Here is a 15,686-nt window from a genome sequence, read left to right as displayed (position 1 = left end):
TTTGTATTTGTTAAGAAAGTTACCAGAACATTAAGTGTATTAAAAGTGTAACTGTAAAGATGCTCTAAAACAATGAAGTATGGTTGAAATGACTGTTTGGATTAGGCTTCTAATGAAGAGAAGTGCAAACACTGAAATGAACAAATAGAGGTGAGAGAGGGTTAGATCGCCACAAGTAATGGATGACAGCTGTCTTTAGAAGGGGTTACTGTCTGGAAATATTTCTCAGCTCCTTCAAGCAAACGTAATGGTACTCCATACAGAATCAACCACTTGACTTACAAAAAAGGACACACATCCTGACACACTAAACTCTCTTTCTCTCTCACACTTATTTACATGCACAAACCAAATATTTATACTGTTTGCCTGCATAACGTATTAGATTGTTCTGCATAGTTTTAAAGAGAATTTAAATTTTCCAAAATAACAATCAGTTGTTATATGTCAAGCTATTTGCGATTAGGATTTGTCATTTAATGTCTACGCATATTTATAGTAGGCGAATTTTCTAATCTATTGCAATTGCAGTACAATTTTCACTTTCTGATTTTTATCAGAATTAGCTTATATCTCAAGAATGTTTTAAATAATGACAATATAAGGTCATTTATATTCTGTAACATGGTCTAATGTAAATGTACATTAATATGTTTTCTCCTGACCTGAATCTAACAGTTTCATCAGCCATTTTGCTCACCAGTTCTTCGTTTTCACAGGCAAGGGTGATTTTTTTTCTTCTGTCAACAGCAGGTGATAACCATTGTATTAACAATCAAGGGCTTATTCAGAAATTAAAAGAGCAAATCAACTGCTCACACTTGGCACAGGCTACTGCTCAGCCCATGGATGCTCTTTTGGTGTCCTGGCAACTGGTAAACAAGAGGATAGAGAGAGAGCTTCTCTGCACAGTTCACATAATGGACTCCTGAACGCTGGTGCTTTAGCATGCTAATCATGCTGCGAGAGAGGCGAGTACAGAGCTCAGGCGACCAAGCACCTCAATAAACTCACTCCATCAGGACTCTGTCAGCAAGAGATAACCAACCTGTCTTAACACATTAGAATTTTACATATTTGTAAGGACAACACACAAACTGAATGTTTTTTTTTTTTACTTCATAGAAAATGAAAAGTATTAAAAAAATGTTTACTGTAGGCATCATAAGATATATTAACCTTGAATTTTAAGATATATATTTGATATATATATTACTTTTCAACAATGGATATTGTCACAATGCTGGATGAATAATGTGCTGGTTTATAACATATTAATAGTGCAGCTTGAAGAGTAATGAAGGGCAGATGATGACTGATTTTACAAACACAATTTACTTTACTTATTTGCTGATATTCACAGTATTCGTGGCATTTTCCAAACAATAATAAACTAAGTTTTAAATAGCTATCCTATTTTTATTTTTTTAATAAAGCTGTTGCTGGTAATGACACGATTTTTAGGCTCCTGCCCTATAGGTGACCTAGCTCTGAATAAGGCATGAAGTAGAGAAGTCAGAGTTAATCCTGTTATGTGCCTTCTGTTGCATTGTGGTACTGACTCACCCAAAAGTGTTTTAATATCAGCTTTATTACACTCTACAGAACACTCTGCAGTCTGCCTCTTGGCACAGTGACACACTAAAGATTAAGGTTTTCAATGCATACAAGAAATAGACACGTCACTGTTATGGACTTGACTGATCTCTTTTACACACACACACACACACACACACACACACACACACACACACACACACACACATCTCGATTCTAGTGATTACATTGCATATCTCTAAAGTAGGAAAAATTTGTCCAGCGCTGCCGAAATGAGCACAACAGTGATATTGCATGCAACATAAGGTCATGATGTTATTTGCTTTGCATATTAATGCAGGTTATTTTTGTTTTAAATGTCTTAGTTGTAAATGTCCTTGGCATTGCCTTTCATAAAGGTTTACCTACACAATAATATGTTGCTTGTTCATTAACTCTACCAAGTAAAACATATGTAGCACATCAGTATATTTAAAAAATGTCTCTGTTTATTCTGGTCTCATATATGTGTGTGTGTGTGTGTGTGTGTGTGTGTGTGTGTGTGTGTGTGTGTGTGTGTGTGTGTGTGTGTGTGTGTGTGTGTGTGTGTGTGTGTGTGTGTGTGTGTGTGTGTGTGTGTGTGTGTGTGTGCATGCAGTAGATTCTGTAGTAATCTCTGAGAAAGAACTACAATGGGTTTGTCAAAAACCATACCATTACCAGCATTATTTTTGTCAATGTTTGTTTAACAGAAAAACACAATTCCCTTTGTTTTCAATGTCAAATTTTATTAGTAAGCATTACAGGACAGATGGGTTAAATGCCACAAATAATCTAATAAAAAAATTATACTTATGTTAGTCTTAACAGAGATAAGATTTCACACAGAAAAATATTAACAACAACATTTAAACAAACACCATTTTGATTTAAAATTGCATAGTAAATGATTTTAAATCATAGTACTCACATTTATTAAAAAAAAATATTTTCTTTAAAAGATTTAAGGACATCGCTGTCCATTGTAAAAAAAATAAAATGGTACTCAAAATTAATTGCACAATCCTCATTAATATGATCAAATATTTATAGATTTGCATAGATTATTATATAATAAGTTTGCCTCTGCTCAAATTTAATTATAAGCATATTTACTCTAAATAATAAATGAAATAGCAGGATTATTAGTAGTATCACTACTAGTATTAATAGTAGTATTTTACATAATTGTCATAACGTGAAACACAATTAAGATTGCAGTTAGACTGCAGAGTCAAAACAAATTTACACCAACCTTGTTAAGTAAGGTATATATAATATATTTTTTCCTCATTAACAGTACACCCATATTGTTTAGAACATATTTAAAATATCAGTTTCAAATGTAAATAATCTGCCCAGGACAGGTCCTGCACTGATCAGTGATGATTGCATGACCGACTCAGTTGCATAGAGAATAAAGAAAACAGCTCTATATATTTCAGGTGTGTAAATATCAACACACGGAGCTGTTCAATCGCAGTGCAGTAACCCTTCGCTGCTGCCGTGGGTCTCACATTCATGATCGCTACACCATTAGTTCAGCAGTTTGCGGAATCTAATAATTAACACTTCATTTTGAATATAACATTACAATCAGATTACACTGTGTCATTTCTATCATAACAGATGCTGTTGAACCTTGTCTGGGACATTAAACACAAGGCACAAGAAAAGAAAGAAGGAAAGGCTGCATGAATGCATGAATGTTTAAAGTGCTCTATGCTAATGATTCTAAAGTTTCTGCTATCCAAGCAAATTTGACCAGGTGAACTTTTTGGGCCATAAAGATACATACATACATACATACATACATACATACATACATACATACATACATAAATGTATATAATGGATACATTATATACATTTAAAGTATTCATTAATTTAGAAAAACGCAGCATTTTGTTATGTAGCAAACTAGTTTTCTTTGCATTTTCAATTATATGTCCAGGTAAAGCATACATAGCTGATATAAGAATGGCAGATAATAATAAAAAAAAATCTAAATTTTACAGTAGATATTTATCTTAACAGAAGAACAAAAGCATTAAAAAAAAATGTAAGCATACTTAAAAATAGCATTTAAAGTGCTTGAATGTTACAATGTTGGGGCACACAATAAAATGGTGCAGACATCTGGGTCAAGTGTTTCATCAGCAGGCATTGCTTTGTCATCCGTCATCAGATGTCATTTATAAAATCCTCTTTTATTCTTCCATCACCTTAGAAACAGATAGGGAAATGATTACATGTGATAAGGTGATAATCTTACCACATTGTTCATCGGGAAATAAAATCATCATGTCATTTACATATTTATCATCATGTCATTTACATATTTATCATAATTAAATTATAATTTTGAAGAATGGGTGTAACATAAGACTTGTAGATCAGGCACAGGGAGCAAGTGCCAGGTGGAGATTTAGGATAAAGTTGAAGGCATCTTAGCGCTTGGTACTCTCTAAGGCTAAAGCAAAGACGAAGCATGTGATAGAGCCTAAGTCTAAAGTGGTAAGGTGGAGTAAACCCAACCCTTCTGCTGCACAGCTCAGACAAGCAACTTAAAATATTAAGGTCAAGGGGGAAACAGGAAAGCAAGCAGACCACCATCATCAGTGCAAATATTACTTGGACCTTTACTTCTGGTTCAGTACACATTGATTGGAAATGGAATTGCACTGGGCTAGAGTCTGATTGGTTCTGACCGACATCATCTTTTTTCAACTACTTTATTTTTAGCAGTTTGTCAAATTGCAATCAAGGACCAAAGAAAGCAATCTGAGTTGTGTTTAAACAGTAATCGAGACGGGGCAACTAGGAATGCAGGTGATTCTGGCACTTTAAATCTAACCACTATGTTGCTATTGATGTGGTTACACCTTTTTACACTTATCTGTGATTAGCTTTGTGCTTATTTCTAAATGTAACCAAAAGGAAAAGGCTTCCTAAAGAATCTAGCATCTGACTGAGGCTGCGGCAGTAACCACAGGTGATGGAAAACAGAAAAAACAGCGACTGTTGTGAATTGGGGTTAGAGGAAGTACAGACGAGTGTTGAGAATGAGGGTGAGGGTATGCCACAGCGACCGTAGGAAATAGACGGCACACTGTTGTCATTGTACACCGAGCTGAATGAGGTGAATTTACACCCGCAGCACGTGTCCTGTTAAAGCTGGGCAGCAGGACTGGAAGAGAGGAGGGGGGCAGGGGGTGTTAGCACTATAGAAAGATGGTCTGTTTAGATTCTGGGTATGTTGGTGGGCACAACCGTTTTTGGAGCCAAACGCGGCACACTGAATACTTACTTTTATATATGCAACCCTCCTTTTCAGTTGCTCCATCATTCTTTCTTTCTTTTTTTTTTTTACTTTCTTTCTTTCTTGATTTCCCTCTCACTGAATGAATAGCCATTGCAGTGCTACTGTGTAACTGCTCCCCTCCCTCCCCACTCAGACCTGAATGGGGGGCTGAATTGAGCAAACAGTCGGCCTGTCAGCTCAATAGGCGGTCTGGCCATGAACTTCAAGTCCTTCCCAGGCCCTCGGCATCGCTGGTAGCAGGAGGGGGAGGTGAGACGGTAAGGAGGGGTGTACAGACACCCTCAGACTTGGGGGGCCCTGGGTGCCCATTTTCTTTGCAGGCCTCGGTTGTTCCCAAGACTGGTGCCTGCCTGGAGAGCAGGAGACCAGCTGCTTGGTTGTCCCAAAAGGAGGGGTGGGTGTGTATGTACAGACATGAGAGTGTCTGCCCCCTTGCCCATGCCCTACTTGCCTCCCAGCTATACACACTCTCGCACACGCTCCCAGACACAAGGTCTCGCTGTGCCCTTCCACCCCATCATCTACTCGCCTATGAGGCGCTCTTGTTTGTATTGTTTTAGCCATGCATAATTTCCTCAGGCCTCTCTAAGCTAGGCTCATCCAACACATTACCACCTATTTACTGACACACAATTGCACAATATACTCAGCTTCATAGAAACAGTCTTTCTGTTTAATAGACATAGAAAGAGAAATCAGTTCACAGAATAAAAGTTAATCTTGTATACAAACAATTAAATCGAATATAATCAGATTGGAGAATTTAGTCAATGTTGTGTAGACATTGTGTAGACAGCTACCCAGGGGCGCAAGTTAATGCTCTTCAAGTTCAAATATTTTACACAACCCCGTATTGTCTTCTTGTAATATTACTATCTATCTGCTATATCCTTACTAGACCTTACACTTACTGCCTCACCCAATGTTTGCTATATGCTGTCAGTGTGACACTTTCCCTTCGCTATTTCATCTAGGTCATGGCATGTCTGGACCCAAACAAAAGCAATTCTTTCCGTTAATATGGGACAATGGGCAGCATTGTTTTCTGCTCTCATTACATTAATAGGACCCACCCGACTGTAACTGATGTTTTAGTTAAACAGGTATTACATTTATAGCTCCATTGTCCTGGTTTACATGTAATGTAAATGTTCTCATGTTAAATAAAAGGTATATAATCTCTCTAATAATTAAACCACCACTCTGATGTCTAAATGTCACTTTCGTCATATATTTTTCATTAGTTTTGTATCTCTGTGTGCAACGATGCTCTGCAGGGTAATGCCTGAAGAAGAGAAAAATGTGTCGCTGGCTTTCTTCAAAATGGCAGCTCGCCATCTCAGTGCCTGGCATGGCGGCAAGGAGGGCAGCAAAGTCCCTGATGGCGTTCTATTCAATTTCTGTGCCCGCAGATGCCCGCTCTTACTCCCCCATTGTGGCAGCAAATGATTTAATACAAGCAAGTACAAAACACATTCCCGCCCACTTTGGTGCCAGCGACTTGTGATTTTCACAATTAAGAAACACATCTGCTGTAATTAAAAAAAGTGTTGAAAGGAGAAGGGGTGTACGCTGTGTGTGTGTGTGTGTGTGTGTGTGTGTGTGTGTGTGTGTGTGTGTGTGTGTGAAATTAAAGAGAGTCATGGTGGGTCTACCTGCTCGTTTTTCCTCCCTCTTCCATTTCATGCCAGCACTCTCTAAGATGGTGGTAAAGCATGGATTGCCGCTCGTCACAAGAGGAAGGGGCAGGCAGGCAGCTAGAGGAGGGGCTGAGAGCAGCAATGCATAGTGGTGCACAGAGAGTCTCAACACCAACCCGCCCCCCTCCTTAGCATCCACCATGTTTTCCTTCCTTTTCACTGGCATCTTTTCCATATAGAGATTGGACGTCTATACAAAAGAGCAAGAATGGACAAAAAAGACCATGAAAACGTAAACATGAGTTTGCTGGACTGGAAAAATGTTATAGGGTTATGTTATCCGGAAAAACGGTACACCCAGTCAGACATGTGCACTTGCAGACACACACACACACATACACATGCACACACACACACACTCACAAACACCTTTTAATGTCTGTTCACATGGTACAGTCTGCCCCGGAGCATGCAAATGACTTTCATTATGCAAATTCATGCAAATCAGACTCAACCATCTGAGAATCAAGGCTGGGAAAAATCTACACAGAGAGAGATTGAATGAAAAAGAAAGCGAGCAAGGCATAAATCCTTTTACGTGGCAGCAGAATGCTAACGGAGGGAAATGTGGTGGGAAGGACCAACAGTGGGCCAGGGTGAACAAAAACAATTTCCGTTGTCTATGTGAGATCGTACAATTGTTCTCGTTCTGCATCTTTCCTTTAAATGAGTGCACACAAGTATATATCTAGAAACAACTGATGGTTTTAACAGGGTTTAAATTACACGCTACTGCACCAGCCAAATTTTTTTGTTAAATGACCTTGTGTTATCATTCAAACATTGCTTTTTAAAAGAAATAAGCGCTGGCTGTAAAATGCAGTTCCAATCAGAAATGTTCCATATCGCATTGAATGTTCCAAGTTTTACCCAAAAGCCTTATTTGGTTTCTTTATAATAGATTAGCTCTGGAGCCTGACAGAAGTTTGTATTTTCTTACGCTTTCCTATAAAAACCGAGCAGAAGCAGGAAACCTATACCTTAGACCTTGTTTTAAGGTTACACTGGTTAGCGGTCTAGGGAAGACTGAATTTATGTGGGTGGGGAGTGTGAGAGAGTTGGATGGGATAAAGTTAGAAATAGATTTAGTGGGGTGTAGTCCTGCTGAATGGCAGCAAACCTTCTCTAATTGGCACTTGACATTTCTTGCAGCGGCCCTCTAAAGTGGGCCTACTCTTAAGCCCTCTCCAGACCCTTGTTAGAAAAATGCCTTATGCAAATAGAGTGAATAGGGACTATTGTAAAGCCTCTGACATTAACAGCTGAGGTAACAATGGGATTGTATGCTTTCAGTGGACCTGTAGGTGTGTTAGAGTGTGAGCTGGACAATTGGCCAATATGTGAACAGCAATCCAACGTATGCACAGAAAAAAGCTCATTTCTGCACACATAGCCAGACTTAGTGATGAACTTTTGAAAATGGCTCATAAAAACTACATTCCCTTGTATCCTGATAGTTATTTTTGTTACTGTTTCTATTATTATGTTTTAATCTTGGTCTCTGAGTACAATTACTCATGATTCCATTTTTAAAATCTTTAGCATACTACTGATCATTTCCAATGATATTAGTAGTACATTAAAAGAAAACTTTTCTTTTAAACTTATATTCTCATACATAGAAGGTCAATCTGAAGAAGAGACTTCTACAAGCCATATGAGAAGTCTCTTCTTCAGATTGACTTCTATGTATGAGAATAAGTTTAAAGAAAGTTTTCTTTTAATGTACTACTGATCATTTCCAATGATATTAGTAGTACATTAAAAGAAAACTTTTCTTTTAAACTTATATTCTCATACATAGAAGGTCAATCTGAAGAAGAGACTTCTCATATGGCTTGTAGAATGTTTGTTATTAACATTACCCTGCATAAGTGCACCTAGTCTAACTTCTAAACGCAACTGTTGACTATGCCAACTGCCTGAAAGTATTTTCACATCTCAACGGGGTGACAGTAAAGCAGAGGCCAGGGGAACTAAAGAGACAAGCATTTAATCCTTAATTTCCTGTCCCACAGTGCAGCTTTTTTGGGTCTCAGTTGGTGTGTTTGATAGAAAGAAGGGCAACGACAGGAGTTGGCTAGCTTTGCTCTAACTACAACTCAGCAGTTGTGACTGGACAGTATTGAAAGGGTTGTAAAAGAGCCCATTGAGTCTATTTGACAAGTGAGCTAGCTCTATAGACAGTACAGTTCACTCTAGAGAGGAGAAGAGGGGAAAGTAGAAGAGGGGAGGGGCACAATTTATTTTATGTTTCTAGACCATAAGTTGGCTTGCTACAGGCTGTAATACACATTTCCAGTTAAACTGAAACCAGTTGATTCACCACACCTCAGTTCTGATTACCTGTTAATGTTAGGTTTTTTCAAGTGTATCAAAGAGTATGTATATGTGACAACCCCTGTTAAAATGATTGTCATTTGGGTTCCACTGTAAAAAAATAAAAATAAAAAAATAAATCAAAGTGGAGGGAGGGGGAGATTTTATACTGCTCTTCTAGTCGGTTCTTCGGATGCCCTCACAGTTACATGCTAAACATTCATAGGTGCCATGCTAAGACCATACAGAATGATGCACTGCTCTGGTGTCGTCAGTTATTCTCAGGTAAATGCGTCCTTCCTATTAGAGTGCTTGTAGTGTTTAGAAATGTAAAAAAAATGAATTGTTCATTCTTTCATTTATTGCCTTACTATCAAGGCTAACATAGTGTGTTTGATGCAGCTGCTGCATTGCAGCAGGCAGCCCTGACCGTGACCGATCAGCTGATGCTGCTGTTTATTACATGGCCAAGGGCAGAAACTGTTTATGTGAAAAGGCACACATAAATGCTTCATATAAACTGCATATCACTGAACTCTTGTTTATCCAAATTATAGCTAAGCACATAGTACACTTGTTATGCAAGCTTGCACATTCTTGCTGATTGATCTCTATGTCTTTCACTACTTGCTAAACAAGAACATTTGCCAAGTAAATGTGAATGTAAATGTGTTCTTTGACAATTTCACATATATAGTTTTAAGTTTACAATCAATTATTTTTCCTCAATAGTTAAAGTTTGCTTAAACACATTTTATTATGAGTTCTGCAAAAAAGAAGATATTTACCAGCTTTAATCTAAAGATGAAATGACATCCTGTCAATGGTGTAGCTCTGAATGGGATCAACTGTAAAGGTGTGATGATCTGATTAGGCAGAGACTTCCAGCTGGCTCTGGCTTCTATGCCACCTCAAATTGTGGGATTGTCTTCCTAATAGCTGCTGTCAGCAATACAGTTATGGGTCAGTAGCTCTGACCATTGGTTCACCATGAGTAACAGAAGAGCATTTAAACCATTCCTGCCATCTTATCCAGTTTGTCTGCTCATATTCTAATATTGGGTCTATTCCAGCCCATTCATATGCATGATCAAGCCTCAGCTCCTATCCACAACTTTTGTGAGCCACAAAAAAAGAATCTACCTTGAACAAGTGCTGACCAATAGTTCAAATGCTCTTGAATTGGCTGCCAAATTTGCTCTGGAGAGCTATAGTCTCAGCTTTCCTGCTGATCAGTCAGAGACATATTTCAGTTCCTAATGAACTTTGATGCAGAGATATTTTACTAGAGAACTAATCTGTCTAGAACCTGTTGTACTGCTTTCAATACTATAAAGGAATCTGTGAGACCCAGTGGCCATGTGACTGCAACATTAAGCCCCTGCTTGCATTTTTTTGTGTTCTGGGATCAGGAGCTTAAACATGATTGTGTTTGTCCAGGCTATATTATGATGTTCAAAGAATCAAAGGAATAGAAACAGAGGTTTTGTGATTACATTTACATTTTACAATTTGGAAGACAACGTAGAATGTAGAATCTTGTGAATTAGAAACATTGAAGAATCTAATACTGTTGAGAGTGGACTAGTCAGTTAACTAGTCCTTATAGCCTAAATGCTTATATAAAAATGTTTACTAAACATGTTCACTTCATTCACTTCCAGAATATTAGTTTACAAGCCCTGAATAATGTAGTCAGCTTTCAGTTATAGCACTGTCTGTCAGTACACAATCTGCTATAATGAGGTAACAAAGATCTCAATGGTCGCACTGGCGAATCAATCATCATGGTGAAAAGCTTCTTACCGATTCTGCTCACCCTGGATGCTATTTCATGTTGTTGGCTTTGTGAGAAAAGAGAGCAAGAGGTGGGTTGTGACGTGTTGGATGGTTGTGGCCTTTCAGGTGTGTAATGGGATTCTTGTTACTTTCGGTTATCTAGCTTTATGAAGAACGTACATCACTCATACAGCTAGATAACCAAAGATAACAGCCAACCCCTTCGGCCAACCATCTCTTCCAGCCACAGGGGGAAAATGAGGAGCTCGGATTCGGACCTGAAAATAGAGAAGCGTTTAATTAACTCTGCAATTAGTACTCTAGGAATTTAATGTGTTTTAACAAAACATTAATTCAGTGTAATTTAATCAGTGTTTAAATGCTAATATCTGAAAAACTGTCATAGATTCAGCGTTAGATAATTATGCAATCATTTACTAATCAACAGGGAGTGGGAGAGTATGTTTTCCTCCCTGATATTAATAAACACTTAAAAATTATTCCATATTGTCTTGGCTAATGTGGCATCATTTTTTATTTCTGTCTTTCTCAAATCCTCACAAAACTGACTGACTGTGTTAATGGCAAGTCCCATAACAACTTGTCAAAGTCAAACTATCCGTAGGCACATACTCTAACTGCGCTTTCTTTCTCAAATGATGATGTTCTCTCTTGGAAAGGGGAAACGATGATCTCTACAAATGCTGATAATTGATTTTAAATGAAATGACATTCAATGGGCTTCTGAAATGATAATAAGACTAACAGTGTTTGTTTTAACAAATTCGCCTATAGTATTTGTTTATCTCAGGAAAATCCTTGCCTGCTCCTTTGTATGCACGCGCACACACACACACACACACACACACACACACACACACACACACACACACACACACACACACACACAGTACATATGCAAATGAAAGAGGAGTTGGTCCAATTAAAAGCCTTTGTGTGAGAAGCCATTCCCCATTACTGCTCTGAGGTGTTGTAATCAGAGAGAGAGAGAGAGAGAGAGAGAGAGAGAGAGAGAGAGAGAGAGAGAGAAGAGGAGAAAGAAAGAAGGAGAGAAAGAGAGAGAAAGATCATAATCATGCAGTACAGCTCTTCATGCCAGCCAAAATGGCATTGTTGGGTCAAGTTCATTTTCATTTACACTATGCTCTGTCCATTTCCCATCACATAATTATTTTGCTAATGTCCCCAGAATGCTGTTTACAGTACAAACTGTCTTGACTCTATCTGTTACTGAATAGCCTATGTGCCGATGTGACATTAAACAAGGAGTTTGTATCTATGTAGCAAACAATTTTCACAAACCACTGACTCACAAATATGTTTAGGCATCTGTGTTAACAAAAATAAAAACACACACATACACAAACAAACAACAAATGTCACTTGAGTCTAATAATTCAGCAGTAGGCCAAGATTTTCATGATTACAATGTTTACAACAACTATAATAAGAATATTAATAAGAATTAATGAATCATAATACATTAAAAATAATACAGCAATACAAAAATACGCAAATACAATTGGAATTCCTCTAATTTTTTAACACATTGTTTAATCATTGTACAATAATGCCAATATATTTATCCCATTAAATTACCACACTATAATTAATAAATAACCAAACATTTGTTTACTAAAATTGTAATATTTATTATTATTATAAATATTAATAATTATATATATATATATATATAATCTGTGTGTTTACATGGATTTTATATCACAATTTTATTGAAACTGTAATTTGTAATTTCGATTTCATAGGGTCGTATTCAGTCACTCAATTTAATCTCCAGGTCAGAATTTCCCTCACATAGAATATTCTACGGTTGGCTGAACTGGGGATTAGGTGTTACACCATTACAGGGTGTTATAACTGTGTAATAAAAACATGTGACTAAAATAATTAAATAAACAAAAATTATATTTTATTATTTACATTTATTTATTATTTATGTATTATTTTACCTATTTGCATAATAATAGAGAGGGTAGATAGATGTTTAGGCTTTGTTTTTTGTCAGTTTATCATATTTTCTGGCTCGGATTACTGTAGATTTTCCCACTATACGATATAACAGGCATTGTATGGCATGCCGTGAGTGTGATTGTTTTCCTTTATTTGTTGGCTCTCCTGTAGCGTTTCCTAATCACGGATGGGGTGTGCTGGTGCATGGATTTACTGCTAGGAGCTGGATTTGGTTTCTGCACTCAAGCTGAAGTCTATAGCTGGACTTAAAGGCAATTTAAAAAATTATAAATTATCAATCTGCTTTGGCTATACGATTTAGGAGACATATATTCAGTTATGGAACTAGTACAATTGAAAATTATGGAAAAAACTGTAGCATTTCGTAAACATTACCTATGTCATGGGGTCCTGTCCTTCAGAATATATCATGCAGATTCTGCAAAAAGAAAACAAACTCATGCATTTGAAAGCCTCAAATTGGTTGCACGGTTGCTTGAGCTAAATTTACGCGTGATGGTGGACTTTTTTTTAGTTAATACCTTTTCATTGATTTAATAAAAATCTTCGTTATCTGTTAGTTGAAATATTACTTGAAATGGTGCACGGAACACATACAATATACAATATATATATATATGTATGTATAGTGTGTGTGTGTGTGTGTGTGTGTGTGTGTGTGTGTGTGTGTGTGTGTGTGTGTGTGTGTGAGAGAGAGAGAGAGAGAGAGAGAGAGAGAGAGAGAGAGAGAGAGAGAGATCGCCATTGTCTAGTTGGAAAGTTGAACAATGCTAGTTATTTAATGATGTTGTAATGTATTCACACAGTAAACCATGTGTACAGAACTAGGCTAATGTTCAGTATTCTTGCGTTTCGAGGCCTGAGAGCTTCTGGATTAAACTCTAAACACGCGCTGTGGGGAGAATTAAAGCGCGCTACACGCAAACTCTCACTGACACACACATGCACATACACACACCCCACAAAATCAGAGGTATGTTCACCAAGCAAGCATAAATACATTTTAACATCTGTGCATTGCATATCTCAAGGCAATTTTGTGATGCACCCTGAATGAGAGCTGTCGCTGATTTGCGGTAGCCTCTAAATGAACGTCCCAGCAATAAGAGGTTATACCACTTACAATACATCCAATCTAAATAAGTGAATGCATTAAGAATGAAAAATAATAGATCATTTCATTGTACATGGTATTCAGGACATATATAATAGTTTGAGATTGTATCGGAAGATTAGATCTAATCAAGGTGGAGAAGGAAGACGTCATTCACATTTTTGTATTTCTCAAATATTAAATAATGCATGCAAATCAAATGGCAAATCTTATTTTAGTAATAATTAAATATTTGCCCTCCATCAGCTACACGAGAATTATGGCTATCAGACTGCCTCACACTGAACCCACCTGCGTCCCTTCACGTTATAGAATCGGCTGAGCTACACGTTAAATAGGTGTGTGATCTCAATATGAAAACATATATCTTAATATTTAATTAGCTTAGTTTTTTTATATCATGCATCCTTCAATAGACCGTGCATCTTATTAAAATGAGAGACGGCAGCGTTGTGCAGCGCGTGTGTCTCCTGCATCTTCAGTGAGCGCCCGTGTAAAAGGCAAACGCGCATTTATCATCGGAGCACGTTTTTTTCTCTCGAGCTCCCTTTTTTTAATATATATTTATATATATGATCCTCATTATGGAGATGAACATAGCATACTCACGGTTTTCTCAGAAACAAGGTGTGCGCTGCGGCTGAGATCGTCTCGCGCGTCTCCAATGTCGTCTTGCGCTGGCTCGTGCGCTGCGCGGCTGGGTGCTCCGCGTGACGTCGCCATGGCCCCCCATCCATTCAGCATCACCGGCTAAGCCTCCGTTTCTACACCCGTATGTCCCGTTCAGGTGTCCATCGCCTTCCGTCCGGAGAGCGAAATTAACTACGTGCACGTCCTCCTCTCTTTCTCTGCCTCTCCAGAGTATGAAACGCAGTTATGAACCTCGTGCTGCAAGTCAAAAAACATATAGCATCTCTAAACCCCGCCCCTATGACACCGAGCAGTCAGATTTAGGCCACGCCTTCTCTGAGTCTGAGTTCATTCCCACGTTACATCCTCAACACTTGCAGTCTTTATTTTTTTATTTTTTATTAAAATGCAATATAAACGAATAGTCTGATATATTCTGACATGTATTACTTGAATGTTTTTTTTTTTCGCAAATAAAAAACAATTAAGTTCAACATTTGGTATATTGTGCTTGGTATTATATAATGGCTTATAGTCGTTTACCTTTAATTATTTGATTATTTATTTTATATATATATATATATATATATATATATATATATATATATATATATATATATATATATATATATATATATATATATTATGGCAACATGTTCTTACGTAACAAAATATTTATTTTTGTTTTAAATAGAACATATAATTCTCAGTAATACTTTGACTTTAAGACTTCTCTATAGCTCAAGCCCAATGCCTAAATCAAGTCTGCTTTCAGCTTCCCTTTTGTCTCTGTCTTTTTTTTCTCTGTCGAGTCTAGGAATGTGGCCACTGAATTGGCGTTTGTGAGACCGTGCAAATCAGCTTTAACTGTCAGAACCGAGGGCAGAACCCAGACAAGGGCGCAGAAAAGGGTCTAGGCTGGTTGATTATCATAATAATCAGATCATGGGGATAAAAAAATCTCCTTTGAATAAATTAGTGGTTCAATAGGAGGCGCGACTGCCAAATAGATAACTTTGTCAGAGAGCGTTGGTTGGGGTTTCCTAGAACTCTGTGTGGTTTTAAAACTTTAGACGTGGTTCTACATTCTCAGTGCGATCAGCCGTTTCATTTGTGCCCCCAGTTCCTTCACAATGGCCCACAGAGAACGGGCTTTATCTGAGTGGAGTCATGACTTAAATACTGCACAGCCAGGGCTCAGGAAAACATCATGTGCACGAAAGAGACTGAA

General features: G+C 37.6%; 1 long non-coding RNA gene across 1 annotated transcript; it reads right to left on the bottom strand.

Moving 5' to 3' along the window:
• Positions 1-2,312: 2,312 nt before the first annotated feature.
• LOC124383853 lies at positions 2,313-14,665 on the bottom strand. The gene is made up of 5 exons (XR_006925284.1): positions 14,435-14,665; positions 13,087-13,129; positions 10,726-10,976; positions 6,556-6,790; positions 2,313-3,800 (listed from the first exon to the last, which is right to left on the bottom strand). It is a non-coding gene; the product is annotated as an uncharacterized LOC124383853 (long non-coding RNA).
• Between the last annotated feature and the right edge of the window lie 1,021 nt (positions 14,666-15,686).

The sequence above is a fragment of the Silurus meridionalis genome, chromosome 4 (assembly GCF_014805685.1).
Source record: "Silurus meridionalis isolate SWU-2019-XX chromosome 4, ASM1480568v1, whole genome shotgun sequence".
NCBI classification, from domain to species: domain Eukaryota; kingdom Metazoa; phylum Chordata; class Actinopteri; order Siluriformes; family Siluridae; genus Silurus; species Silurus meridionalis.
This window is presented reverse-complemented; position numbering and strand designations above follow the sequence as displayed.